Here is a 27,129-nt window from a genome sequence, read left to right as displayed (position 1 = left end):
TCAAATCATCGGCTAAATTGACCGTGTCGTCGAGGAAGAAGCTACGAGCATCGGAGGGTGTGTCTGGTGTGCTCGGATTTGTCGACGACGATGTCTTCGACCTTTTTGAAGGCCGGGATGAGCCGGCTCGTCGGGCGACCGGAACGGTTGGTACCACATTCCATTTCGAGCAACGACGTAGCTTTTCCCAACAACTCAAATACTTGAACGGTTTCCCGGGCCTCTCAACAGTGTGACCATGAGCTCGAAAGTCGCTCAAGGCTTGACCTATAATGTCGACGTCGTTATGCCCGCTACGCCAGCCGGACCCCTTCAACCGGTTAATTATCTCGGCAAATTTTTGACAATCGGCGTTAAGCCCCTTCCAGTGGGCTTGAACCGCTTCTTTTCCCCGGTAGTCTTCGGGTTTACCGGTTATCGCGAGCCAAGCTTCAAATACTTTCTTCCAAAACACCCCGGTGACTTGAAAGTTAGCTACAAATTAAATTTATTTGTAACAATTAGTATATATTTTAATAAACACTAAATACATTTTTAATAAATACTTAATATTAAAAAACTTACCAACGTCGGGATCCTCCGAAAATGTTAATCCAAGCCCTTGCAAGGGCCACCTCCTCCTCCTCCTCGTTCCAATGCTTATAGGGATCACGTTGCGCCATCGTCTCCCCCCGTTGTTTTTTTTGTGTTTATGGGTCGGCTTTTTGCTTGAACCGGAGGCCCGTGACGTTTGCGTATCCGGTACCGTCACCGGCTCCGACTCCGGTAGTGTAGACCCGAACGCCGACATTGTGTTTTGGGGGCTGAGAAAGTTGGCGTACATGTTTAGGTTGGGGTCGGAAAGTTGATACGGATAGCTCGGTTGGTTTGGTTGGCTCGGTTGGTTCCATTGTAAGTTCGGTTGGTTCGGTTGGCTTGATTGCGAACCATACGTTTGACCGTAATCAGGGAATTGGTAGTTCGGTTGGTTCGATTGCGAACCATACGTTTGACCAAAACCAGGGAATTGGTAGTTCGGTTGGTTCGGTTGGCTCGATTACGAACCATACGCTTGACCGAAAGCAGGGAGTTGGTAGTTCGGTTGGTTCGAGTTGTTTATAGGATTCATTTTGTTTATTTTTTGTAAGAAATTGGGTATGATTTGTGTATAAAATGGAGAAGAAGGGTGTATGTTTATATATATATATTGTTTAATTTTTTTTAAGGACTTATTTCACAAGCATAAAATAATTAATACCACACAAGTCTTTTATTTAGGTCTATAAATTTTACATAGATGACATAAACTTAAATATAAAGTACCAGAATCATGAAATAGGATGAAAAGGTCTAATAATTCCTATACTATTAACGAGGACCTTGTATATGAAGCATCATGTCTCTCATTCCCATAGTGCTTGAACTATATTCTCCAAAAGTATTACTATTAGGAACAAGAGGAACAGGGTAAAGGTCATGTTCTTCACTTTCAATCATTAAGCTACTTGTTTCGGTGTAGTTTTCTTGATTAATCCAAGGATGACATTTGCAAGATTTTCTCAATGTTTCAAGCTCCATGGCTACGTCTTTCATGCTAGGTCTGCACCCACCTACTTGGTTAAGACATCTATAAACCAAGTCACACATTGCTTTTAACTGTTCATCAGTTGCTTCCTTTACCATTTGATGGTCAAGAATCTCAAGCATTCGGTTTTCCTTCTTCGCCTTTAGAAAATACGTTGCAAGATTTGTATCCTCTAAACCTCTCTTTGTATCTATAGGTTTTTCTCCTGTTAAGAGCTCTGCAAGAACCACTCCGAAGCTATAAACATCACTTTTGTCTGTCAGATGACCTGTATGGAAATATTCAGGATCCAAGTATCCGATGGTCCCTTGAACTAGCGTAGTGACTTGATCATGACCCAATGGGACTAACCTTGAAGCACCAAAATCTGCAATTTTTGCGGTGTAATTGTCATCCAACAATATGTTAGTAGACTTCACATCTCTATGTATAATGGACATTCTAGTATCAGTGTGAAGATAAGCAAGCGCACTAGCTGATTCATGTGCTATCCTTACACGACTCTCCCATGTCAATCTACCTTCCCCACTTGTTCTATTATGAATGTGACGATGAAGAGTATCATTACAAACGAATTCATAAGCTAGCAACGGGACGTCAGTTTCCAAACAGCATCCCAAAAGTTGCACAACGTTTGCGTGATTAATTTGTGCCAGAATTACCATTTCGTTTATAAATTGATCCCTTTGTTCTTGGTCCAGTCTTTGGGACTTTTTGATTGCTACTATACGTGCGTCTGGTAGAGTACCCTTGTACACGGTGCCATTACCTCCTCTCCCAAGAATATTATCTTCTGCATAATTGTCGGTAGCCTTTACTAGCTCTTCAACTTGAAAAATCTTCATAACACTACAACCTAAAGTCTTAAGTTTATTTTCCAATAGTACACCCCCATTTTGCTCAAATAGTTGTTCTCTTAGCTTAATTAGCTTTCTTTGCTTAACCATGATGTGCAACAAAGATAATCCAACCAGTAATGTGAGCAACCCAAGCCCTAAACCTATGTGTGATTAAACGATAGATACCAAATTAAGATAGCATATCGAACAAATTAGGTTTTAATTTTTATATTAGGGCTATATATTATTATTTTTTTCAAAGTTTAGCATACTTGTTAACAAGTTTCAAACACTAATATGATTATATAGTCACTTATATATGCCTTGATTATTAAATTTGACGGGTATGTTTAAACTAGTTGGTGTCTAGAAATGACAGGTGTGTACGTTTTTAAAACGTTTTTTTTTTATTCTGCACATGTGTATATATACAGGGGGACCTTAATGGACAAATTAAATTAACGTGCTAGCTGTAAAAATATTGTATAATTATATTTACAAGTAGTGTAATTATGTAATTACATTGTAGTGTAATTACACTATGCTGTAATTACACTATATATGTTGTATATATAATTACACGTAATAATATTTTTAACTAAATAGAAAACTCAAGCATACCTTTTTTTACCATGATTTTGTTTATATAAAATAAAAATACAAATAGGAAATACAAATACCTAATGATAAGTGAAGCACATTTAATGATCGTCGCTTTGGTGGTATCCGCTTACAACCATCTTTAACAGTGGCATCACCAGAATACCCTTCTTTACATTTGCACGTGTAACTCCCCTCGGTATTCTCACAAGCACCATAACATAGGTTCACATCAAGACATTCATTGATGTCTACAAAATAAACAAAAGAATATCATGTTTATTGTAACTTCATGCTAAAACAATATCTTATCAACCATATGCTAGGAAATTGTTTTTATTATAGGTATATAATATAGGAAGGATCTTGAGAAAACTTTTTTTTTACGAGTGAACTAAAGAACTTTATGCTACATATATGCATCATGTGATACTACATGTATGAAGTATTAATATCAGACGTGTAGTATGATATATTGCATATATGTACATGTAGTATCTATCGAGTTCTTTAGTTCTTTCTCTCATTATCCTGTTCCAAGATAATTAATAAGTGAGAGATGATGAATTGTACCTTTACAGCCAGGAAACAAGTATGGATTTCCTTCATAACCTTGTTTACACACACAGCGGTAACCACCAGCTTCCCTTGATGAGTCAACACACGTGCTATTTGAGTACAGGCAGGCAAAATCAGTGGTTCCGTTGGCTTGAGCACAACTCAGATTACTAATAGCCCAGTCAAGCACTACTTCCACACTAGATTCAATTATATTTTGGAAAGACGTGTCGTTTATGTCAGCTTCAGTTAAATCACTAACACCGTTGAACTTGAATACGTTCTCCTCACCAACAAAGGCATATGTACAAGGTGCAAAGGACCTCGTATAACTCACATTGACTGAATTCCTCAAGTTATCGAGAAAAGTTGTATAGGAGTTTATGTCTTGGGGAATAGACGATTGACAACAACCATTTCCTGAGCACTGATTGCGTTTTACCTCCTCCGGTTTTGAGCAAAAAACCATACAACCTGTAGACGCGCTTCCATTCTTTGTTGTTGAGGTCAGCCAAGCAAAACCGTCACAACCGATGACTGTGAACTGATTTACTTTGGAGAAGGTGTATTGTGGCCATTTAGTAAAACCGTAGGAGATATTGGTTGCACTGTAAGACCCGTCTGGAAAATTGCATTTTTTTGCTAGTATATTGGAAGTCCGGAGGGTGGAGTCAGATATCCGTTTGATGGACACATAATCTGTTTTAAATAAGTAAGCCTTTGGAGGTGAAGAAACACTAACCGGACCCCGGGCAGATTACGGATAACCTGGGGGTTAGATAGATGTTTCCCACGAGGGGTTGGACCCAGAAAAGATGGTTCTTCTGATAACCTGCAAAACAGACACCGTGAGCTTGTCACTGAGAAGGGGGGGGGGTTCCTCCTTGTGACCACCCTCCGGCGTGAGAATCAGACTAGATTGCTCTTTAAATATAAATGTATATTAAGAGATTGCTAGAGCAGATATCAGGTATAATCTGTAATACGAGATAGTATATGATGATATGATCATACCATTTGGGGTATTTATAGCCGAAGGTAGGTTTCCAAGGAGGTGTGGCCGGCTGAATAGTATTCCTGTTCTACCAACTGTGGCCTACGCACGTGCCATGCTGGTAGTTGGTGGGTAGGCAGCGGCTGACAGTGATCAGGCCTGCTGTGGACTATTCCTTTTCCACCAACTGCCGGCTATGCACGTGGTATGACAGGAGTTGGTGAGTAGGCAGCGGCTAATAGTGACATACAGTACAAGAGCATGCTGCTCGCCATACTGTTGTCAATAAGCTGTCGTATCTTTAGTTAGATCTTTTGCCCATACCTCGTCAGGTACAGTACAGAAGATCTTCCCGTATCGTACGGACTGGCTTTTGGGCGGGAGTATTCCCCCTCCCGCCTTTGTGCGGGATTGTTCCCGGCTTTGCTCATTCCTTCAGGTGACAACTGAGTGATTGAGAGCTAAGTGCCTTGTGCGTGTAGCCTTGCTGCGCGGGTGGCCTTCCCTGATGGCTTGTATCCGCAGCTGCGGGAACAGGCAGAGTACTTCACCATTGGGAGGCATTTCCTGCGGGAACAGCTTGCGTACTGCGCGTAAGGACGTCACGTCTCTGAGCATGGTGGGTCATGCGTATCCAGTTGGTTTCTGCGCAGACGTCTCTTTTGAAGGTGAGTCTTGCAGGTCCAACTGGGCTCTGCTGGGACCTACCTCTTCAAGTCCCCCCAGTCCAATGTTCTTCTCATGAATGTTTAATAAAGTGAGGTGAACTTTTGGACTTAAGCAAAGGGTTTTGAAAAGGGTTTAGTTTTAAGGTTTTCCATGGGGATTCTTCCCGCGGAAGTCCTTGTCACATGCAGAAATTCCCGACTTTCCTGCTTGATCTTTGGGTATGATGCGGGTAGGTCTGTAACCTCCTCGCAAGTCAGGAGCGTTGAGTCCCACTTGTGTGGATTCTCCATGAGGTTTTGGTAGTTTTGAACATAGTGATCAATTATGTTAAAACCACCAATTCCATCCTGGAGCTTCAAACAATGTAGTTCTCGACGTTCCCGCTATGCGGGGATGTTATTTCCGTTTCCGCAAGCATTACCCAGAAGATCCTTCTTGGTTTCAATTCCCTGCGGAGCGCTAGGTATGTGAAGGGTTTTGCCTTGACACTGTACCCGCACTCGTCTTATGGTTACTTTACTTCCAAGGTATTCCTGGCGTCAATTCCCTGCGGGTGCTAGGTATGTGAAGGGTTTTGCCTTAACACTGTACCCGCACCCGTCTTATAGTTACTTGGTTGCCAAGGTATTCCTGGCGTCAATTCCCTGCGGGTGCTAGGTATGTGAAGGGTTTTGCCTTAACACTGTATCCGCACCCGTCTTATAGTTACTTGGTTGCCGAGGTATTCTTGGCTTCAATTCCCTGCAGGTGCTAAGTATGTGAAGGGTTTTGCCTTAACACTGTACCCGCACCCGTCTTATGGTTACTTGGTTGCCAAGGTAAGGGGTATTTTCCCGCTTACTTTTGAATCTTTTTGAATTTTGAAATTCGAAGAGTTGGTGAAAGGATAAGAACAGTCCAAACCTCTGAAACGTCGTGCGACGGTTTCTTCTGACTGTGTCAGGACGTGCAGGAAGTTATGGTGACGTGACAGTACATGGTCATTCCAGACGCTTTTTCAGGCGCGTGGGCGCGATTTTTCGGGCGCGTGGCCGCGAAATTAATGGTACGCGTCCTTTCAACAGCTGTTGCCAGCTTGCTTTTTGCCACGTGTCATAGTTTCATTGCACCTTCGATTTCTCTCTCTTCCGCATTAAATTCATCGCATTAATTGCGATTAGTATATAAAGGGGGAGAGGGCTCTTTGTAATCCACACTTTCACTTTTCTCTTCATCTTCAAAACGATTTCCGGCGAATACTAACCTTTCAGTCGAGCATTCTCTTGAAATCGTTTTCTTCTTTCATCTGCAAGATGTCTTCTCGTGATCTCGAATCTACAGCCCAGGAGGCTGGGGTGTTCGCCGATGACAAGAGTACTGCTGGCGAGTGCTAGTGTGCTCTGCCTGTCGATCTGTATCAGTACATCGTCAGGAAGTTCATGCTCGAGTCTCTCGAGCCTGAGTTTCCTGAACCCCATCAGACGGTGTATGATGCCCCAGAGGCAAGATCGGGGTATATGCTGCATTCTTTGTCTATGGGAATCTTAGGTTCCCGTTGACAAAGTTTGTGTACCGTGTCCTGGAGAGGCACGGTGTGCACCTGACCGAGGTGCACCCGATGGCGATCGCGAAGATTTGCCACTTCGAGTGGTTGTGCCGGATTCTGGGCATTGAGCCCTATGCCGACCGCCTGATGACCTTCTACTCTTGGAGGTGCATCCAGGGGTGGTATACGTTGATAACCCGGATCAAGGGTTTGAAGATTAGCGCAACCGAGCGCAGTCTTCGCTCATGGAAGCGGGAGTTCTTCTACATCTCCGCTCGCGCCATCCCCCTTGCCATGAAGTTCAAGAATGGGCAAGCACTTCCCAGCCTTCACGCCTCCAACTACCAGGAGGCGGAATGGTTCTCGAAGATATCCCGAGTCCAATCTCCGGTTTACCGGTTTGCGGAGTCCGGGATGGTGATGCTCGGGATGAGCCGGGTGTGGAAGGATGCGGATGCGCAAAAGATCCCAATCGTCCTTGAATACGGTTCGAACTCTGTTCCTTACGGTATGCTCTGTTTCTTTTTGTTGATTTAGAATCTCTTCTAACTGCTTTTCTTTTATTTCAGAGAGGAACGACTTGCAGTCGCTCCTGTATCCGCGGGAGGCTGACAGTCCCGCTCGGATGGGTACTCGCACTCTAGACGAGAACGAGTTGCCCATCCTAGAACAAACGGCGGATCGGTTCGTGGAGGTCTACCCGCTAGGCCACGAGATCCTGAGCGCCAGGCGGCCAGGTAAGGCGCTATTCAACCCTCGACCCCTCAATGTTGAAACCTCTGCTGGAATTCCTCTAATATTATGTTCTGATGAGGAATCCGCAGATGGTCCTCCGTTGGTGCGGAAGAAGAAGGCTGCCGGCGGGAAGGGGAAGGAGAAGGTGGCCTCCACTGCCGAACCGGTGCCTCGGTCTGACTCAGAGGCCGAGAGCGAGGAGGTGGCGGGGAACCCCGGTGGTGATAAGACCACCGCTCCGGAGGCTGCGACTGTCACCTCCGGAGAGCCCCGGACGACGACGGTGAGCGGCGCAAAGAGGCCGGCTCCATCGGGTTCGTCCCCGCCTGTCCGCACTTTTAGGCTCAAGAAAACCCGTAAGTACAAACTTCCTTTATCTTTAACTTCATAGCTTTCCATCATTAATATTTATCTTCTTTGTGCAGGCGTGGATGTTGACGCATTCCAGGGTGGAGCGCAGAGGAGTACCCCTCCGCCCATGACGGTAGGCTTGGTCAGCCTACCTGAGGCGACGACCCAGGCGGCTGCGCCTGCGCCTGCTTCCGCTGGTTCAGTTGCTCACTCCGTTGAGCCGACTGTTCCAGCTGTGATGACGTCACCGCCGGCTGTCAGTGCCATTTTTACCGCATCTTTCACTGAGCCGAAGGTTACTTTTGCTGCGGATTCCGCAGCGGCGACTGCGGCGGCTTTTACCATGCCTCCTCCGTCATCGGCAACGACGGCCGATCCTTCAGTTATGCATGGGGCTTATCGCCAACCTCTGCCTCCTTCCCATCTGCCTGACCTCTTGGATGGATTTCCCTTGGGTTCAGGTGATGGGTTTGGCGGCTATCGGCCTGTTATTGACCTTACAGGTGCGTAGGGTTCTTTTGGCCTATTTTATATATTTTTTTATCATCTTTTCCTAACTGCTTTTTGTTTTTTGCAGTGTCGGATTCCAATGAAGTGTATGTTCCACGATGGAACATCCGCCGAGGAACAACCCTTCGCACACCTGTGGAGTGCGTGGAGTGGGCTCGTCACGCAGCTCCCAGTGGTGCGTTGGGGGAAGCCATGGCTAGCTACCAGGAGGGTAGGCTAAGCAATGAGCTTCGGGTTCTCCTGGCCCGGATGCAGCCGCGCGTCGAGCTGCTTTGTCGTGAAAACGACAAGTTAAAAGCAGCTCGCATTCAAGAAGTAGCTCAGGCGCGGGCTGTCCGGGAGGAGAATAGGAGGCTCTCCGCCACGGCTGCGGAGAAGGAGAAGGCGTTCAAGGCCCTTGAAGTTGAGGTTCAGGCCCGTTTCGAGGCCCGTTCCAAGGCTGCCCAAGCTGTTAATGAACAGCTTCGGCTGGCTAAGGAAACTGCTAGGAACGCAACTGAAAGGGCCACCAAGGCTGAAGCTGTTGCTGAGCCTCTACGCGTGGAGAATGAAGAGCTTAAAGCCAAATTAGAGGCTCTCCAGCGGGCTCATGATGCCTTGGCGATGGAAGACGCCAAAAAGCTCCAAGAGATCTTGGACCAGAGGGGGGTGCTTGACCACACTGAGCGGAAGCTAAAGGGCGTCGAAGAGGCTGCGGCTAAAGAAGTGTTGCTTGCCAACCTCAACAAGAGTGAAGCAGAACGCGCCCGTAACGAAGCTCAAGCTGCCCTCCAGGAGGCTCTGGTTGCCAAGGAATGGCTTCTTCGAGAAGCGTTGTCTCAGGTATGCTTTTCATGTCTTTACGCTTTTCTTTGTAAATAGAAAAGGTTCTGATACTTGTATATTTTCTTGTAGGTTGTGCATCGGGTCTTTGCTGATACGTCTTATGACGATGCTATGAGCGCAGCCCTCAACGCTTCTCACGAGGATGGGGAAAAGGCCGGCTTCCTGCTTGGTCTAGGGTTCGTTGAGAAAGGCATCCCGCCTTCCAACTTCCCTTTGTATAATGTTGATACTGAAGCTGTTTATGACCAAGCAGTGAATCAGTATGCCGCCTTCCCGCATCCGGTGGTGGAGAAGGTGAACCAAGTTGCTACTGCTGATGATGGGCTAGCTATCCTTAAAGCTTTCCTTGAACCGTCACGTTCTACTGATGGTGCGGGTCCAAGTGGAAGTGGCCCTGAAGCTTGATCCTGAAGATCCCTTCCCACTGTTAGGATAGGTTTAGCTTGTATAGATTTATATTCTTGTAGGCGGGTAGTTACCCGGCCATTCTTGTAATGAATATTATGAAATATAAATCTTTGTGCGGGTAAGACCGCTATTTTCACTGGATTCCTTGCTTTATAAACGTTATATGACTTGCATACTTTAGTTTAAATTAGCAATTTTCCAAGAGTTTAGAATAAGTTAACCTTTGAACGTGGTAGATAATAGGTTGAAGTTTTGCTTCCTCTTTCGTGATTGTGCGGGTAGGACCGTCACTTGTACTTAGTAGGATGGCTAAACTTTACCTACATCTAACCTGCGTGTAGGTTTTCCTCATCCTTTTTTGAAATTTCTAAGTGTTTAGGATAAGTTATGTAACACCCCGACCAAAGGCGGATTATACATCGGGGCGCCACATATTGTTTCATTACTCGTGACACTATTGGGTGTCAATATTTAATAAATACATTCATTCGCGCACGCGCAAAGTAAACAAGATAACATAAATCATCATAAATCAATATATTATAAAACAAAATATTCGAACAATAATAACTTGTCTTGATACATTTTAATCTAGGTCCAAAAGTAAAAACGTCCTACGTGTCCACAAGCTCCAAATGTAGCTACAGCAAACCTGAACATGTGTTAAAATAAACGTCAAACACTTGCATGTTGGTGAGAAATCAAGTTTAATAGATAATAATAGATAACAATAAATCTGCGCGCAACACGTGTATGTCTGGTGTTTAACAAGGGTGCAATCAGATTGTGATCAAGCCTAAATAGATCATAGCTCATAGTTCAATCCGTGCTCCCAATTGAGCACAAAAACAAGAAAACATCTGTGCAAGTGTAAACAAAGAAAACCGTAAACGATAGGTCTCCCGTGTTCATCTAATGGATCCATGAAAACTTCGGAATAGGCCGAACAAAGCGGTTAATGATACACACATACAAATAAACAGCCAAGTAAACGTCCTCAACACATGGGATACTGCGCGACTAAAGTTCATAAACAAGTTTAAGACTCTAAGTTTGTATGAACACATGAACATCCCAAAACATTAAAAATAAAAAGGGATTAGGTACGAGATTACTCACTTGATAAACGACGCGGTGTAAGATAAAGCAAGAATCAACTTTAAACAAGCACAAGTTAACCTATAAATAAGATTATTGTTTTAATGATTTGTTTTAAGTCTTGATTATAAGTTAGCATAATTAATAAGTAAATTATTATATATAATATATATTACCGGAAAAGCAGGGCAGAACAGGAAGGAAGATGGAGGCAGAGAGGAAGACGGCAGAGAGAGCAAGGAGCAAGAGAGAATAGGAGAGTTTGAGTGCTTTGTGTGTGTAGTGTTAGGGAAATTAACATTATTATTTATAGAGAAACCCTAGGGAACACAATCCCTAGAAAAGGGGAAAAGATCACCAAAAAGCAAAAGATTCCAAAAGCAAAAGATATCAAAAGATATGGCAGCTGCAGGGGGCAAAGGAAAAGCTGGCAGGTAACAGTAAAAAGGCATGGGCGGTTCAGATAAAGGTTCTGGTCAAGCATGGAAAAAGCAGATCTCAAAAGATTATGTCAGTCACTTTTCCTGTCAACCAATGGGGTTGGTGCGTATGCTGCGCCCAAAAGTGGCTTTTCAGACATAAAGCAGATTAGGTCAACGGCTCAAAAGATAAGACAACACAAAAGCTAACGGCTAGATTAATCAGGAGAAAATACTCAAGGGTTAAGCGCGAGAAGGCATCGAGCGCGAAGGCAAAAGTGCGCGAGCGCGAAGGCAGACAGAACCAACCTTAACGCGTCGCGGGAAGAATTACATTTCTAAGCGCGCCGCGGGAAGAACTTCAATTCTAAGCGCGTCGCGAGAAGAACTATATTCCTTAGCGCGTCGCGGGAAGAACGGTATCCATAGCGCGCCGCGGGAAGAACTAAAATCCTTAGCGCGCTGCGGGGACAGTTCGTCTCGCGTATCGCAGTAACAGGTGGTCTTCACGCAGGCTTCCTTGTAAGGAGTCTGGCGCGTGGAGCTGCGCAGACAACCTTAGGCGGGAAGGAACAGAGGACAAAAAGAGGGTTCAAGGCTTAAGGGCGGGACGACGACAAGAGGGAAAAGGAGGCGGAAAGAGAGAAGAAGAGGGACGGAACGGCGGGAAGAAAGAGAGAAGAAGAGGCGGGAAGGAAAACATATTATTATTATAAAATATAAGTATAAATAAATATTAAATCTCAAAAGAAAAAGATCGGATAAGAGAAACGGGTACCTAGGTCGGGTCGGATTGGGTCAGATGTCACAGTCTCCCCTACTTTAAGAAATTTCGTCCCGAAATTTATCTCGAAGTAGGTTGCGCAGAGAACAGGTGCGGGTACTTGATCTTCATTTGATCTTCCCTTTCCCATGTAAACTCGGCTCCGCGCTTGGACTCCCAGCGAACTTTCACGATAGGGATGCGACTGCGCTTGGTTTGCTTAATCTCGCGATCCATAATCTCAACAGGCTTCTCAACGAAATGCATAGTTTCATCAACTTGAACTTCATCGAGTGGAATGTGAAGGTTCTCGTCAGCTAAACACTTCTTGAGATTGGATACATGGAACGTTGGATGCACATTACTGAGCGCGGGCGGCAGGTCAAGTCTGTAGGCAACTTTTCCTACACGCGCGAGAATCTTGAATGGACCAACATAACGAGGAGCAAGCTTACCTTTCTTCCCAAAGCGAACAACACCCCTCCAGGGCGACACTTTGAGGAGAACAAGATCACCAACTTGAAATTCGAGAGGCTTCCGCCTACGATCTGCGTAACTCTTCTGTCGGCTTCTGGCAGTCAGCAGATGATCACGGATCTTGGCGATTTTATCGGTTGTCTCTTGAACAAGTTCGGGTCCTGTGATTTGAGTTTCACCCACTTCGCTCCAACAGATCGGGGAGCGGCACTTACGACCGTAAAGTGCTTCAAATGGGGCCATACCGATACTGGAATGATAGCTGTTATTATAAGAGAACTCGATCAAGGGCAGGTGCGAATCCCAATTACCTCCAAAATCAAGAACACAAGATCGGAGCATATCCTCAAGAGTTTGAATAGTTCGTTCGGACTGACCGTCAGTCTGAGGATGATATGCCGTACTCATGTCCAAGCGAGTTCCTAGCGCAGATTGGAGAGATTTCCAAAAGCGAGATATAAAACGGCCATCGCGATCGGATATGATGCTCAAAGGAGTACCATGGCGGCAGACAATTTCCTTGACATAGAGCTGCGCGAGTTGCTCAACACGGTAGTTTTCACGAATGGGCAGAAAGTGAGCAGACTTAGTCAATCGATCCACTATTACCCAAATGCTATCATGTTTGCTTGTTGTCAAAGGTAACTTGGTAATATAGTCCATCGCTACACATTCCCATTTCCACGTAGGAATTTCTGGTTGTTCGAGCAAACCAGATGGGCGTTGATGTTCAGCTGTTACCTTAGAACAAGTCAGGCATTTAGCTACGAACACAGCAATATCCTTTTTCATACCGGGCCACCAATAAGTAATGCGCAAATCTTTGTACATCTTATCAGCGCCAGGATGAATAGAATATCGAGATTTGTGCGCTGCACTCAGGATATCAGCGCGAAGATTCTCATCAAAGGGAATCCAGATGCGATTGAGAACAAAGAATTCCACTCAGATTAGGGACAAAGTGCGCTTCCGCGCCACACGCTAACTCGGCGCGAAGGTTACCATTACTGATGGATGCGCGCTGCGCGTCACGAATACGCGATTCAAGGTTGCTTTGGATCGGTGCGAAGTGAAGCTGGGTGCGCGGCAAGATACAGTTAAGATGGCAGGGTTTTCGGCTGAGCGCATCGGCTACCACATTAGCCTTACCAGGATGATACCGGATCTCACAATCGTAATCGCTGATGAGTTCGTTCCATCGGCGTTGCCTCATGTTAAGTTCCTTCTGATCAAAGATATGCTGAAGGCTTTTATGGTCAGTGTAGAGGATACACTTTGTACCATAAAGGTAGTGTCTCCAGATCTTCAAGGCAAAAACAACTGCGCCTAGTTCGAGGTCGTGAGTTGTATAATTCTTTTCATGAACATTGAGTTGCCTTGATGCGTAAGCGATAACCTTGCCTCGTTGCATAAGAACACAACCGAGACCTTGGTTGGAGGCATCGCAGTACACGACAAAATCATCATTACCCTCAGGTAGCGCAAGGACAGGAGCTTCACACAACAAACGCTTGAGCGTCAGAAAGGCTTCTTCTTGCTTCGAGCCCCAAATATACGGTTTACCTTTGTGCGTTAGAGCTGTTAAAGGCAAAGCGATCTTCGAGAAGTTCGAAATGAAGCGCCGGTAATAACCAGCTAAGCCCAGAAAGGAACGGATCTCGGTAGGAGTGGATGGCGTAATCCAGTTCTTGATTGCTTCAATCTTGGATGGGTCGACATGAATACCCATCTTGTTTACAACATGACCAAGAAACTGTACTTCATCAGACCAGAATTCACACTTGGAAAGCTTAGCATAGAGTTGCTCAGCTCTAAGCTTTTGCAACACCAACCGAAGATGTTGCTCATGCTCGGCCTTGGTCTTAGAATACACCAGAACATCATCGATAAACACAATCACGAATTTATCCAAGAAAGGTCTACACACCCGATTCATTAGATCCATGAAAACGGCGGGTGCGTTGGTTAAACCGAAGGACATGACCAAGAATTCAAAATGGCCATAACGGGTTCGAAAAGCAGTCTTCGGAACATCTTCATCGCGGATGCGCAACTGGTGATAACCCGAACGGAGATCAATCTTGGAGAAACAAGAGGCACCTTGGAGTTGATCAAAGAGATCGTCAATACGTGGTAAGGGATACCGGTTCTTAATGGTGAGTTTGTTTAACTCGCGGTAATCAATACACATGCGAAACGATCCATCTTTCTTTTTAACGAACAACACCGGAGCACCCCAGGGCGAAGAGCTAGGGCGAATGAATCCTTTATCGGTCAACTCTTGAAGTTGGCTTGCCAATTCTTGCATCTCAGCGGGCGCAAGACGGTAAGGAGATTTAGCTACGGGGAAAGCACCAGGGACAAGATCAATACGGAACTCGACTTCACGAGCGGGAGGGATACCAGGAAGATCATCAGGAAAAACTTCAGGGAAATCACGCACAACAGGGATATCGCGAAGCTTCTTTTCTTCAGCAGGTTTAACCACATGGGCTAGAAATGCAATACACTTCTTCCGCATGAGTCTTTGGGCTTCGGCGCAAGACATAAGCTTAAGACCACTGGAGAGTTTTTCGCCGTAGATATGAAGATCACCATTTTCTCGAGGTATGCGAATCATCTTCTTGGCGCAAATAACTTCGGCGCGATTCTTCGAAAGCCAGTCCATACCAATGATAACATCAAAGCTTCCAAGAGGCATGGGGATGAGATCGATCAGAAAATCATTTTCGTTAAGGTTAAGCGTGCAATCTTTAATCACTGAGTTAATTAAAACAGTTTCACCATTAGCCAATTCAACTGAAAAATCTTCTTTTAAGTTATCGCGCGGTCGCGCAAGCTTCTGCTCAAAGGCGCGAGAGATAAAACTTTGATCGGCGCCCGTATCAAAAAGCATAGAAGCATAATTTCCGTTAAGTAAAAATGTACCATTAACTACGTCATTATTCGCTTGCGCTTGGTGCGCGGTTATATTAAAAGCTCGTCCACGCGTCACTTGGTTTGAAATCTGGTTCACCGGATTCGCTTGCGTAATCTGAACTTGTAGTCTCGGGCACGCGTTCCGGAAATGACTGGGATCACCGCAGTTATAGCACGACCTGGGTCGTGGGTTTTGGTATGTTGGTTGTGGGTTCTGCGGGTAGACTGGTGGTGTTTGTGCGATTGGGTTGACGGGAGGGACTCTACAGAACTCGGCAGAGTGACCAGCGCGGCCACATCGGTTACATTGTCGACACGGGGTTTGGGTTGGGTGGTGAAGTCTACAGGTTGGGCAAAAGGGTTGGTTTCCTGTGTAGGGTTTCTTAGTTGGCGGGGCAGGGAGTGCTGGATTGGTTAAGGCATAGTTATGGACTACAGGAGGTGTTGGGTAGGTTGATAGTGGGTTAGGCGCGTAAACTGGAGGTTGGTAGATGGGTTGCTGGACAATGGGCGGGTTGGTAAGCGCATAGGCTTTGCGCCTGCGCTTGAGGTTGTTACGGTTTGAGGGTTCTGGTTTGGTTTCTGCGGGTTCAGGGACAGTCTTGGTGGGTTTGGTCTTTTCAGTTCCCCGCAGGAACAGGGTTCCTGCTCTGACATGGTTGTCGCTGAGCACAGCGGCCAACTCAATAGCGTCAGAGAGGGTTAGTGGGTTTCTGGCCCAAACAGAATCTTGAATTTCCATGGGGAGACCCCCAAGGAATTTCTCTATGGCTCGGCGTGAAGGGGTAACAAGGTGAGGGACCAGTAAGCTTAGCTCGTGGAAGCGCGTCGCGTACTCGCGCGCTTCTCCACTGTATTGCTTCAGGTTCCAAAATTCTTCCTCCAGGCGCTTTACTTCGTTGGGAGGGCAGAATTCTCGCGTCAAGAGATCCTTAAATTCCTCCCAGAGCATGCTGGAAGCAGCTTCTGCGCCACGCGCATGAGCTACTCCATTCCACCATGTAAGCGCTCTAGATTCCAGGACACTGGAGGCATATAGGGTTCGTCTGTCTGAGGGGCATTGGGTGTGGAGAAAAGTGTTTTCTATTTTCTCAAGCCACTGGAGCATCACGGTGGCTCCTTCAAGACCTGTGAACTTTGGAGGGTTACCCGCATTAAAGGACTTAATGTTATAACCAGAGGTGTTGGTATTGTTTTGGCTCAAAGCTTGGGCTATTGCGGCGGCCATTTCCTGGGAATGTTGCTGCCTGCGCCTGCGCGAGGCTTCTCTCCTCTGATGATGGCGAGATAGCGGAGGCATTCTATAAAAGTTTTAATTTTAGTTAATATCTTGGTTTTATCGCAAAGTATAACCTTATAAAGCTTGGTTTCGCAGAGTTAGATACTATCAAAAGTTAAAAGTAAAATAAATGACCCTAAATGCAGACTTAATAAAGGTAACAAATTCGAATCAAGAATCGACAATTCATGTATCACCATGACTTTCCGAATTCCCAATTTAAAATATACGAGCAAACGAGTATTGGAGATTGACGATTCATGTATCACCATGACTTTTCAATCCTCAATATGAAATATACAAGAAAATGAGTATTGGAGGTTGACAATTCATGTATCACCATGACTTTTCAAGTCTCCAACCTCGGAACATAATCGTAAATGGAAATTGAAAATCAACTATTCATGTATCACCATGACTTTTCGGATTTTCAAATCCAACAAACGAATATGTAAGTAAAATCAATAAAAATCGAAATATCGCGGAATAAAACATAAAGTCATATACTGCGCAGGTGCGAGCATATTCATAAATAACGAGTAATTAACAATAAGCAAGCAAACATGAGATTTCTCTCATGCGCGAGAAGGACTCTTAGGTATTCTAGGCCGTTACATCTAACCACCTATCCTAAAGTCAGCGAGCTCTGATACCAATCTGTAACACCCCGACCAAAGGCGGATTATACATCGGGGCGCCACATATTGTTTCATTACTCGTGACACTATTGAGTGTCAATATTTAATAAATACATTCATTCGCGCACGCGCAAAGTAAACAAGATAACATAAATCATCATAAATCAATATATTATAAAACAAAATATTCGAACAATAATAACTTGTCTTGATACATTTTAATCTAGGTCCAAAAGTAAAAACGTCCTACGTGTCCACAAGCTCCAAATGTAGCTACAGCAAACCTGAACATGTGTTAAAATAAACGTCAAACACTTGCGTGTTGGTGAGAAATCAAGTTTAATAGATAATAATAGATAACAATAAATCTGCGCGCAACACGTGTATGTCTGGTGTTTAACAAGGGTGCAATCAGATTGTGATCAAGCCTAAATAGATCATAGCTCATAGTTCAATCCGTGCTCCCAATTGAGCACAAAAACAAGAAAACATCTGTGCAAGTGTAAACAAAGAAAACCGTAAACGATAGGTCTCCCGTGTTCATCTAATGGATCCATGAAAACTTCGGAATAGGCCGAACAAAGCGGTTAATGATACACACATACAAATAAACAGCCAAGTAAACGTCCTCAACACATGGGATACTGCGCGACTAAAGTTCATAAACAAGTTTAAGACTCTAAGTTTGTATGAACACATGAACATCCCAAAACATTAAAAATAAAAAGGGATTAGGTACGAGATTACTCACTTGATAAACGATGCGGTGTAAGATAAAGCAAGAATCAACTTTAAACAAGCACAAGTTAACCTATAAATAAGATTATTGTTTTAATGATTTGTTTTAAGTCTTGATTATAAGTTAGCATAATTAATAAGTAAATTATTATATATAATATATATTACCGGAAAAGCAGGGCAGAACAGGAAGGAAGATGGAGGCAGAGAGGAAGACGGCAGAGAGAGCAAGGAGCAAGAGAGAATAGGAGAGTTTGAGTGCTTTGTGTGTGTAGTGTTAGGGAAATTAACATTATTATTTATAGAGAAACCCTAGGGAACACAATCCCTAGAAAAGGGGAAAAGATCATCAAAAAGCAAAAGATTCCAAAAGCAAAAGATATCAAAAGATATGGCAGCTGCAGGGGGCAAAGGAAAAGCTGGCAGGTAACAGTAAAAAGGCATGGGCGGTTCAGATAAAGGTTCTGGTCAAGCATGGAAAAAGCAGATCTCAAAAGATTATGTCAGTCACTTTTCCTGTCAACCAATGGGGTTGGTGCGCATGCTGCGCCCAAAAGTGGCTTTTCAGACATAAAGCAGATTAGGTCAACGGCTCAAAAGATAAGACAACACAAAAGCTAACGGCTAGATTAATCAGGAGAAAAGACTCAAGGGTTAAGCGCGAGAAGGCATCGAGCGCGAAGGCAAAAGTGCGCGAGCGCGAAGGCAAACAGAACCAACCTTAACGCGTCGCGGGAAGAATTACATTTCTAAGCGCGCCGCGGGAAGAACTTCAATTCTAAGCGCGTCGCGAGAAGAACTATATTCCTTAGCGCGTCGCGGGAAGAACGGTATCCATAGCGCGCCGCGGGAAGAACTAAAATCCTTAGCGCGCTGCGGGGACAGTTCGTCTCGCGTATCGCAGTAACAGGTGGTCTTCACGCAGGCTTCCTTGTAAGGAGTCTAGCGCGTGGAGCTGCGCAGACAACCTTAGGCGGGAAGGAACAGAGGACAAAAAGAGGGTTCAAGGCTTAAGGGCGGGACGACGACAAGAGGGAAAAGGAGGCGGAAAGAGAGAAGAAGAGGGACGGAACGGCGGGAAGAAAGAGAGAAGAAGAGGCGGGAAGGAAAACATATTATTATTATAAAATATAAGTATAAATAAATATTAAATCTCAAAAGAAAAAGATCGGATAAGAGAAACGGGTACCTGGGTCGGGTCGGATTGGGTCAGATGTCACAAGTTAACCTTTGAACGTGGCAGATAATAGGTTGAAGTTTTGCTTCCTCTTTCGTGATTGTGCGGGTAGGACCGTCACTTGCACTTAGTAGGATGGCTAAACTTTACCTACATCTAACCTGCGTGTAGGTTTTCCTCATCCTTTTGTTAGAAATTCTCTGTTTTGAATTAAGTTTTCCGTTCGACGCGCGGTTGTCAATAGGTTCGGTTCCCTCTCATGATTTGTGCGGTTAGGACCGGCACTTTCATTTCGTTGACCAAAGTTTACCTATGACTGACCTGCGTGAAGGTTTGTCGTTTTTTGGGTTTATGCGGGTTTTGCCGCCTTCCCCACGCAACGACTTTCCACGTACTTATGTGGTGAAAACCGGCATTTTAGTGTTGAATAAATTAACCGTTCGACGCGCGGTTGTTAATATGTTAGTGTTCAGTTTCCTCTATCATGATTCATGCGGATAGACCGGCACTTTCATTTAGTGGGATGACTGAACTTTACCCTTCAACTGACCTGCGTGAAGGTTTGCCGTTTTTTGGGTTTATGCGGGTTTTGCCGCCTTCCCCACGCAACGACTTTCCACGTAATTATGCGGTGAAAACCGGCATATCCGTGTTGAGTAAATTAACCGTTCGACGCGCGGTTGTTAATAGGTTAGTGTTCAGTTTCCTCTATCATGATTCATGCGGATAGACCGGCACTTTCATTTAGTGGGATGACTGAACTTTACCCTTCAACTGACCTGCGTGAAGGTTTGCCGTTTTTTGGGTTTATGCGGGTTTTGCCGCCTTCCCCACGCAACGACTTTCCACGTAATTATGCGGTGAAAACCGGCATATCCGTGTTGAGTAAATTAACCGTTCGACGCGCGGTTGTTAATAGGTTAGTGTTCAGTTTCCTCTATCATGATTCATGCGGATAGACCGGCACTTTCATTTAGTGGGATGACTGAACTTTACCTTTAACTGACCTGCGTGAAGGTTTGCCGTTTTTTGGGTTTATGCGGGTTTTGCCGCCTTCCCCACGCAACGACCTTCCACGTAATTATGCGGTGAAAACCGGCATATCCGTGTTGGAAGTTCATAAAAGTATAAATGTAAAATCATCAGCGTCGATGTTCTAAGGAGAATCATTTCCATTAGAAGTGGCTCTGGGCCTTTTCTTTATAAATTTGGAATTGATCTACATGCAAACTGTGTAATTGAGCTCCCTTCCATGTTGTTGGGATGGGAGTGCCATCGAGCCGATATGCACCTGGTTCGGGATCTCGTTCTTTACGCAGCATGTAGTCTCCAGATTGAAGCTGGAATTTTTATTCGTGTTTTCCCCAGCTGGGGTTCTACACGGATCAGCCTGCTCAGCGTTCATTGCGCCACGAGGTGCGCGAGCGTCCCATCTCTGACAAATGCTTCGACCATGTCCTTTACGTCTGTGCATTCTTCAGTGTTGTGGCCTTTTGTCCTGTGAAAGTCACAGAATTTGCTCCGATCCGCATTGGGACGATGTCGGATTATTGGAGCCTTTGGCCATGGGAGCTCCTCAGTGGCGAATATCTCGGTGACGCTTTTGGTGAGTGGCGTCCATCTGGAGTTCTGGTTCGACCGTACGTTATCCCTTCCGCCTAACCGATGTTGCAAGCCGGATGAGGTGTCAAAGTTTACCCTTGACTGCCAAATGCCTAGCTTCCGCTTTTTGTTTAATCGGGCGGTAAGGACGTTGTCTTCTCTTGTTTTCTGGGTGTAGAGGTTTGTGCTCTGTGGGAGATCTCTACCCAGTTGCTTCTCCATTTCCGCAAAGCGTTTAGCTGCTGTCATGATGGCATCCCATGTGGATGGCATGCCATCTTTACCCGTTAAGGTGCGGATGAGCTCTGGGTCGTTCGCGCCCTGGATGAAAGCAGCGCGAACAAGATCTTCGCTGATATTACCCAGACTAAGCTTCTTTGAGTTGAAGCGAGTGATGAAGTCTAGCAAAGATTCATCTTCCTCTCGAATGCATTTGAGGATTGTCCATTGCTCCTCGGTATACTTTCGTTGTTGGCTGAAGTGTTGGCTAAACTTCTGTTGGAAGTCTGCCCAGTCGTAGATGTGATTGACCGGTAGACGATCGAACCACGCTCTAGCAGCCCCAACAAGCGTCATTTGGAACATGTAACACCACGTAGGTTCCGTCCAACTACTGACGGTTGCCCCCGCTATGAACCTGTTCAAATGATCGTCTGGATCAGATATACCATCGTAAGTGCCGATGTTGGACATCTGTTTGGCACTTTTCGGGGCGATTGCTTCCGCAATGTCCCTTGCAAATTTGGACGTTCCCGCATTTGCAACAGTTGGTCTAAATGTTTTGGAGAAGTCACGTGGGCTTCCACCTGGGTTTTTTGGTTTGAAGGCTTCCCCAAAACGCCTTCTCGGTTGGGAGTCCGTTTCTTTACGCTTCCCTTTCGCCTTATGACGAGGGTTTGCGTCTCTATCGGATTCCTCCGAATCATCGTCCAAGTATTCTTCGAATTCGTCAGCCTGTTGGACGGAACGCAAGCGTTCGTCCAACTCAGCTTGGAATTCCTTCTGACGTGCCTCCGCCCATGCCTTAACTTCATCGAGTGTTTGGCGGGGGAGCCTTGTTCGTTTCTCTAACTGGGTATCGGTGAATCCCAGTGAGCGATCATTTACTGCACTTGCCCCGGCTTGGGTAACTGGGGTAGTGTTCGTAAAATAAGTAAGCCTTTGGAGGGTTTAAATAAGTAAGCCTTTGGAGGGTTTAAGGATTCGTTGCAATAGATGTCAAACCGATCATTTATAGAACAACCGGAGCCGACGCCGATGCCAAAAGGGTAGGGAACAACCAAATTCCCACAATGGGTTTGGCAGTTTTGCTTTGCTAAGTTGGTTGATTGGATGAGGTTGTAGGTTTCATTAATAGATGTTGTAAAGGCCAACGGTAGACATATTGCAGCCAACATTAGAACAAAGAATTTCATGGCAGTTTGTAATTTGTGGTCTTAATTCTAAGTGTGGATATTTGAGGGATATATATGAGCACATCAAATGGAACATATATGCAACTGCTATATATATATATGGTTTGAATAGTTTGATTACCCCATATCACAATGAGGAGAGTAGGTCACATTTAAGTTAAACTGCAAACATGAAGAAACTACATCTACATGGAGGATGTTAATAATTTGGGACCTTTAATCCTTCTATAAACCAAACTCTTTCTTCACGCGCGGTATGAGCCCACAATACAACTGGCGGTATGATCTATGCCAATTTAAGGCTCTCTAGTTTTATTTTTTTCTTTACAAATGTTGGAAGATAAATCACAAGTTGATTTGCCTATCACCTAGGTACTTTGACTTTGACTTTTGGACCATAACATAAGTGCATAGGATATTTGTTAGATGCTTGATTGTGACATGCAGTATAATACAAACTGTATAAAAGTAACGTGTATTGCGTTTTACTCTAATGCCCGCGGGTGAACCAATGGTGTAGCACATATATAGCGAATAGATCCTTTGTGGGAGTTATAAAGTGGTATACTTTACTGTTTCCAGTTTGTCAAAATTCTACAACTAGAAGACATGGTACTATGGTAGTAACCAAAGGGCTCGTAATCCAATAATATCAAGGTATGTTAGATAAGGATCCCTCTTAAGTTAATTATGAGAGTTAAAGTCTTATTACGAGCAAAGTGGTGTATATTTAGAAGTAATTATGGGCATGTGAGTTTGTGATTAACAAAAAGTAAAAAAAAAAAAGGCATGGTAGTAGACTTAGGGGAAAATGAAGTGTCGGTTGATGATTTTTCTAGTCATCATAAATGGTTTCTGGCACTTGCATCTTGTTATCTCATGGGGCCTAATTGCATGTGTTGAAGGAGACTTTGAGTTTAGCTTTTTTATGTTTTTTTTTCGCTTTTTCTTATTTCATATATATATATATATATATATATATATATATATATATATATATATATATATACTTCTAAATCTACGCCATGACTCGAATCTTGAAATTCATGAAGCGAATTAAACACCCCTAAGTACAGCTACAGGCTACAAGCCCTTTGGAGACTTGGTTTAACTTGAGACAACATCTATATATATGTTAATCTTTTTATTCATTAGCTTTTACAATTAATAAACGATTATTCTATTAATAATAAGAAAAGGAAAAGGCACTCAATTCGACTTATACTTTTAATGTTTGACCTTCTTCCTAGTGTTCGAGACGTAATTATAACCCGCTCAAAATAGATGAGAAAATTATTGTTTCGGCAGGACGACTCAATTGCTAAGAAAATAAGCCGAAGTTTCGGACCCTATATTTAAGTGGTCCTAATCTTTTGGACTTTGTTGATCACAGACTTAGAATAACCATTTTCTAGTCAAAAAACAGGACACAACAAATTTCTTTGTTCTAGGATTCAATTACTTCTAAAATATATCACCTCTTCCCTTGGTACAAAGAAAATGCCAAAAACTCGCCCGAAGGCTAAACAAATATAAGCATAAACAAACATAATAAACGAGTCAAACTAGCATACCTTACAAGACATTAATTAGGGTGGGTGCATTTAGAAAACTCATCTTAATTTGCACACTTAGCAACTATTAACCACCGTAAACCCTTCTCAACCTTCACACCAAATCGTCATAAAACCGCTAACCTAATAATCATAAGCTCACAATCGTCACAAGACATGTTTTCATAACCTAATGCTCGTATTGGGACTCTACACGTGCCCATCTAATTACTTTCACTTTCCAAACCATTACCCACGCTTAATTTTATAGAACTATATATAAAAATAGTTTATTCTCTTTTAAATTATATACACACATACGTATATTAATCTATAAAACATTGTTGAATAAATATTCTCATCGTGCCGATCACTACCTCGTTCCATTGGGAATTCATTTTGCTTAACCGACGTGTTTCGTCATCTATAACGAATCAATCCATTCTTTTATCACGCCACACCCTCTTGTCAACTCAAGGTCAACACCTAGTAATCTGCTATAGCCAAACCACCGTCGCAGCTACCTGAAGAGCCACTTTGATAAATCCTTAGGCTTGTTCTCCTCTTTACTAGCACTGTAGCGCAGTGTCAAGAAAGAATACTGCATCTAATGGTAGCATACAAACTAATAGTAGCCTTCTTCGAAAGATAATAAAGTAAGAAAGGAAAACTTGTTTTTTGACTTTTGTAGCTTTGTTCGTAGAATGAGTAAACCAAAGAAACACAACTTTGAATTAATTAAAAACTAGAAACAATGATCCCTTAAATACTAGAACATTTACCTTCTCCTAAACAAACTCAAATACTAGAACTTATAGATAAACATAACATGTGGTTATTCATCCTTATTCAAAAAAACAATTAAACTAAGACTCAAACTATTATTGCGTAACTTAATAATAATTCTAATAAACTTTAAAATCAACCCCTTAAACTATTAAAACTTAACGATTAATTTCAACAGCATCCAGCAAGCAAGGTGTTAATCATTCATTCTGCCCATATTCGGTGGGCTTTAGGTTCTTAATTTGTTCTTTATCCACAAAATTGACATTGCCTGCATATATATAAGAGAAGACCGAAGTTTGATTCACCTACCTTATAAAGAGTGTTTTTAACAACAAACAAATGATACCACCATCTCAGATTCACCTTTTGGTTCGCACTCTCAAACCGTGTGAATTGTGAGCTTGAATTTTGTAAAAAAAGGGTTGAAAGTTGTGTTTAACATACAAGGCAATAATTTTACATCATAATTGTTTTACAAGACAAACAGTAAATGTGATATTTTACAAGTATATAATCACAACACACTTACAAGTATTATACTTGGGGTCTATAGTTATAAATGCAAGTACGGTGATACATTTTAATATGAAGTACCATATTCACAAAATAGGATGCAAAAGGCCCAATCATTTCTGTCACAATTAACTTGGAGTTTGCACATGGAGCATCATGTCTTTCATTCCCACAGTGCTTGTCATTCCCAAAGTGCTTGAACTGTATTGTCCAAAAGTATTGCTATTACCAAAAAGAGGAATGCTATAAAGGTTGTGTTCTTCACTTTCAATCATTAAGCTACTTGCTTCGGTGGAGTTGTCTTCATTGATCCAAGGATGCATTTTGATAGATTTCGTCAATTTTTCAAGCTCGTTGGCCACATCTTTCATGCTAGGCCTGCTCCCACCTACTTGGTTAAGGCATTTACAGACTAGGTCACACGCGGCTTTTAACTGCTCATCAGTTGCTTCCTTTACCACTTGATGGTCAAGAATCTCACTCAATCGATTCTCCGTTTTTGCCTTTAGAAAATATGTTGCAAGATTTGCATCCTCTGAACCTCTCTTTGTATCTATAGGTTTTTCTCCTGTTAAGAGCTCTGCAAGAACCACTCCGAAGCTATAAACATCACTTTTGTCTGTTAGATGACCTGTATGGAAGTATTCAGGATCCAAGTATCCGATGGTCCCTTGAACTAGCGTAGTGACTTGATCATGACCCAATGGGACTAACCTTGAAGCATCAAAATCTGCAATTTTTGCTGTGTAATTGTCATCCAACAAGATGTTAGTAGATTTCACATCTCTATGTATGATGGGCATTTTAGCATCAGTGTGAAGATAAGCAAGCGCACCGGCTGATTCATGCGCTATCCTCATACGATTGCCCCAAGACAATCTCCCGATACCACCTTTTCTGTTATGAATATGACGGTGAAGAGTATCATTAGAAACAAATTCGTAAGCTAGCATTGGGACATCGGTTTCTAGACAACATCCTAATAATTGCACCACGTTTGGGTGATTAACCTTTGCTAGAATTACCATTTCATTTATAAATTGATCCCTTTGTTCTTGGTCCAATCTTTGAGACTTCTTGATTGCTACTATACGCGTATCTGGTAGTGTTCCCTTATACACGGTGCCATTACCTCCTTTTCCAAGAATATTACTTTCAGCATAATTGTCGGTCGCTTCTTCTAACTCTTCAACTTGAAAAATTTTCATGACATTGCGACCTGTTTCTGTTAGTTTATTTTCTAATATTACACCCCCATTTTTCTCAAATAGTTTCTCTCTTTGCTTAATTTTCTTTTTTTGCTTGACCATTAAGTGCACCATTAATAATCCAAATAGTAATGTGACGAAACCAAGCCCCAAACCTGTTTGTGTTTAGAAAGTGTACGAAATAGTTAACCCATCAAACATGTTAATAAAGGTGTTACACTAAGCCAAGTTGCTTGATTTTGATAAATATTTTAGGCCTAAGGGAACTTTGAGGTCAAACAATATTTAGTCTTAGGTGTATTAAGTCACAAAGACTTCATGAAGTGTGTTTATATAATTGTGGATGAATAGGTTTAACATATCAAAGTAGGCAAGTAGCCGAAAGTTTAAAACCTGCCAACTATTTCTATAAGGATTTGCGTGCGTAGGTGATTATTAGATATCCTCCAGTTGCATCCTCTAGTCGTATCTCACACGCCCAACTGCGACTCAGATCCCCTAGTTGTCGTCCAGTTCTTCTATTCGCTTAGTTTAGTTGGTTAGTTTGTCTATTTAGATCATGGGTACTTTTTTTGTCATCTTCGTTACAACTAGAGAAGAAGGCAGTTCACTACATTTTGTAGGGTGCGAAACTCCGAATAGGAGAGAAAAGGTTAACGTTGTTGTGACCCTGCTACGGTCCAAGAATATTGTGTTATATATCTGATAAAACATCTAAAATCTTATGTTACAATCTAAAATCTTATGTTACACTAATTACGTCAGGACTACCAACACCCTTCAATTTCAAGAAACATGTGAGCCATGAACGAGAGAAAACTTTCTTCATCTCCTCACCTAGGGTTGAAGATCATCATCATCGTTCGGAGCCTTTAACTTATCCTCTAGGTTATCGATCTATTTTCATATCAAGTTCTGTTTCTGTGATGATTTATTCGTGCCTCAACCATTAGAAGGTAAACG

General features: G+C 43.2%; 1 protein-coding gene and 1 pseudogene across 3 annotated transcripts in view; both read right to left on the bottom strand.

The window, feature by feature from the left end:
- Window positions 1–1,289: 1,289 nt before the first annotated feature.
- LOC143549934 (putative wall-associated receptor kinase-like 16 pseudogene) overlaps window positions 1,290–27,129 on the bottom strand; it is a 46,814-nt pseudogene continuing 20,974 nt past the window's right edge. The window contains exons 2-3 of the transcript XR_013138232.1: window positions 3,084–3,254; window positions 1,290–2,564 (exon numbers count right to left, since the gene is read on the bottom strand). The product of XR_013138232.1 is annotated as a putative wall-associated receptor kinase-like 16 pseudogene (transcript). The remainder of the gene's footprint in view (window positions 2,565–3,083; window positions 3,255–27,129) is intronic.
- Window positions 25,459–27,129, bottom strand: part of LOC143549944 (protein yippee-like) — a 30,886-nt gene continuing 29,215 nt past the window's right edge. For both annotated transcript variants that reach the window (XM_077040709.1, XM_077040711.1), the window contains exon 6: window positions 25,459–25,538. The gene's annotated coding sequence lies outside the window, so the exon portion shown is untranslated. The remainder of the gene's footprint in view (window positions 25,539–27,129) is intronic.

Source organism: Bidens hawaiensis, unplaced genomic scaffold, assembly GCF_021521415.1.
Source record: "Bidens hawaiensis isolate Kalapana, Puna unplaced genomic scaffold, B.hawaiensis_p1.1 tig00015870_1, whole genome shotgun sequence".
In the NCBI taxonomy this organism is placed as follows: domain Eukaryota; kingdom Viridiplantae; phylum Streptophyta; class Magnoliopsida; order Asterales; family Asteraceae; genus Bidens; species Bidens hawaiensis.
The sequence above is the reverse complement of the archived record's forward strand: the minus strand, read 5'-3'. Positions and strand labels throughout refer to the sequence as shown.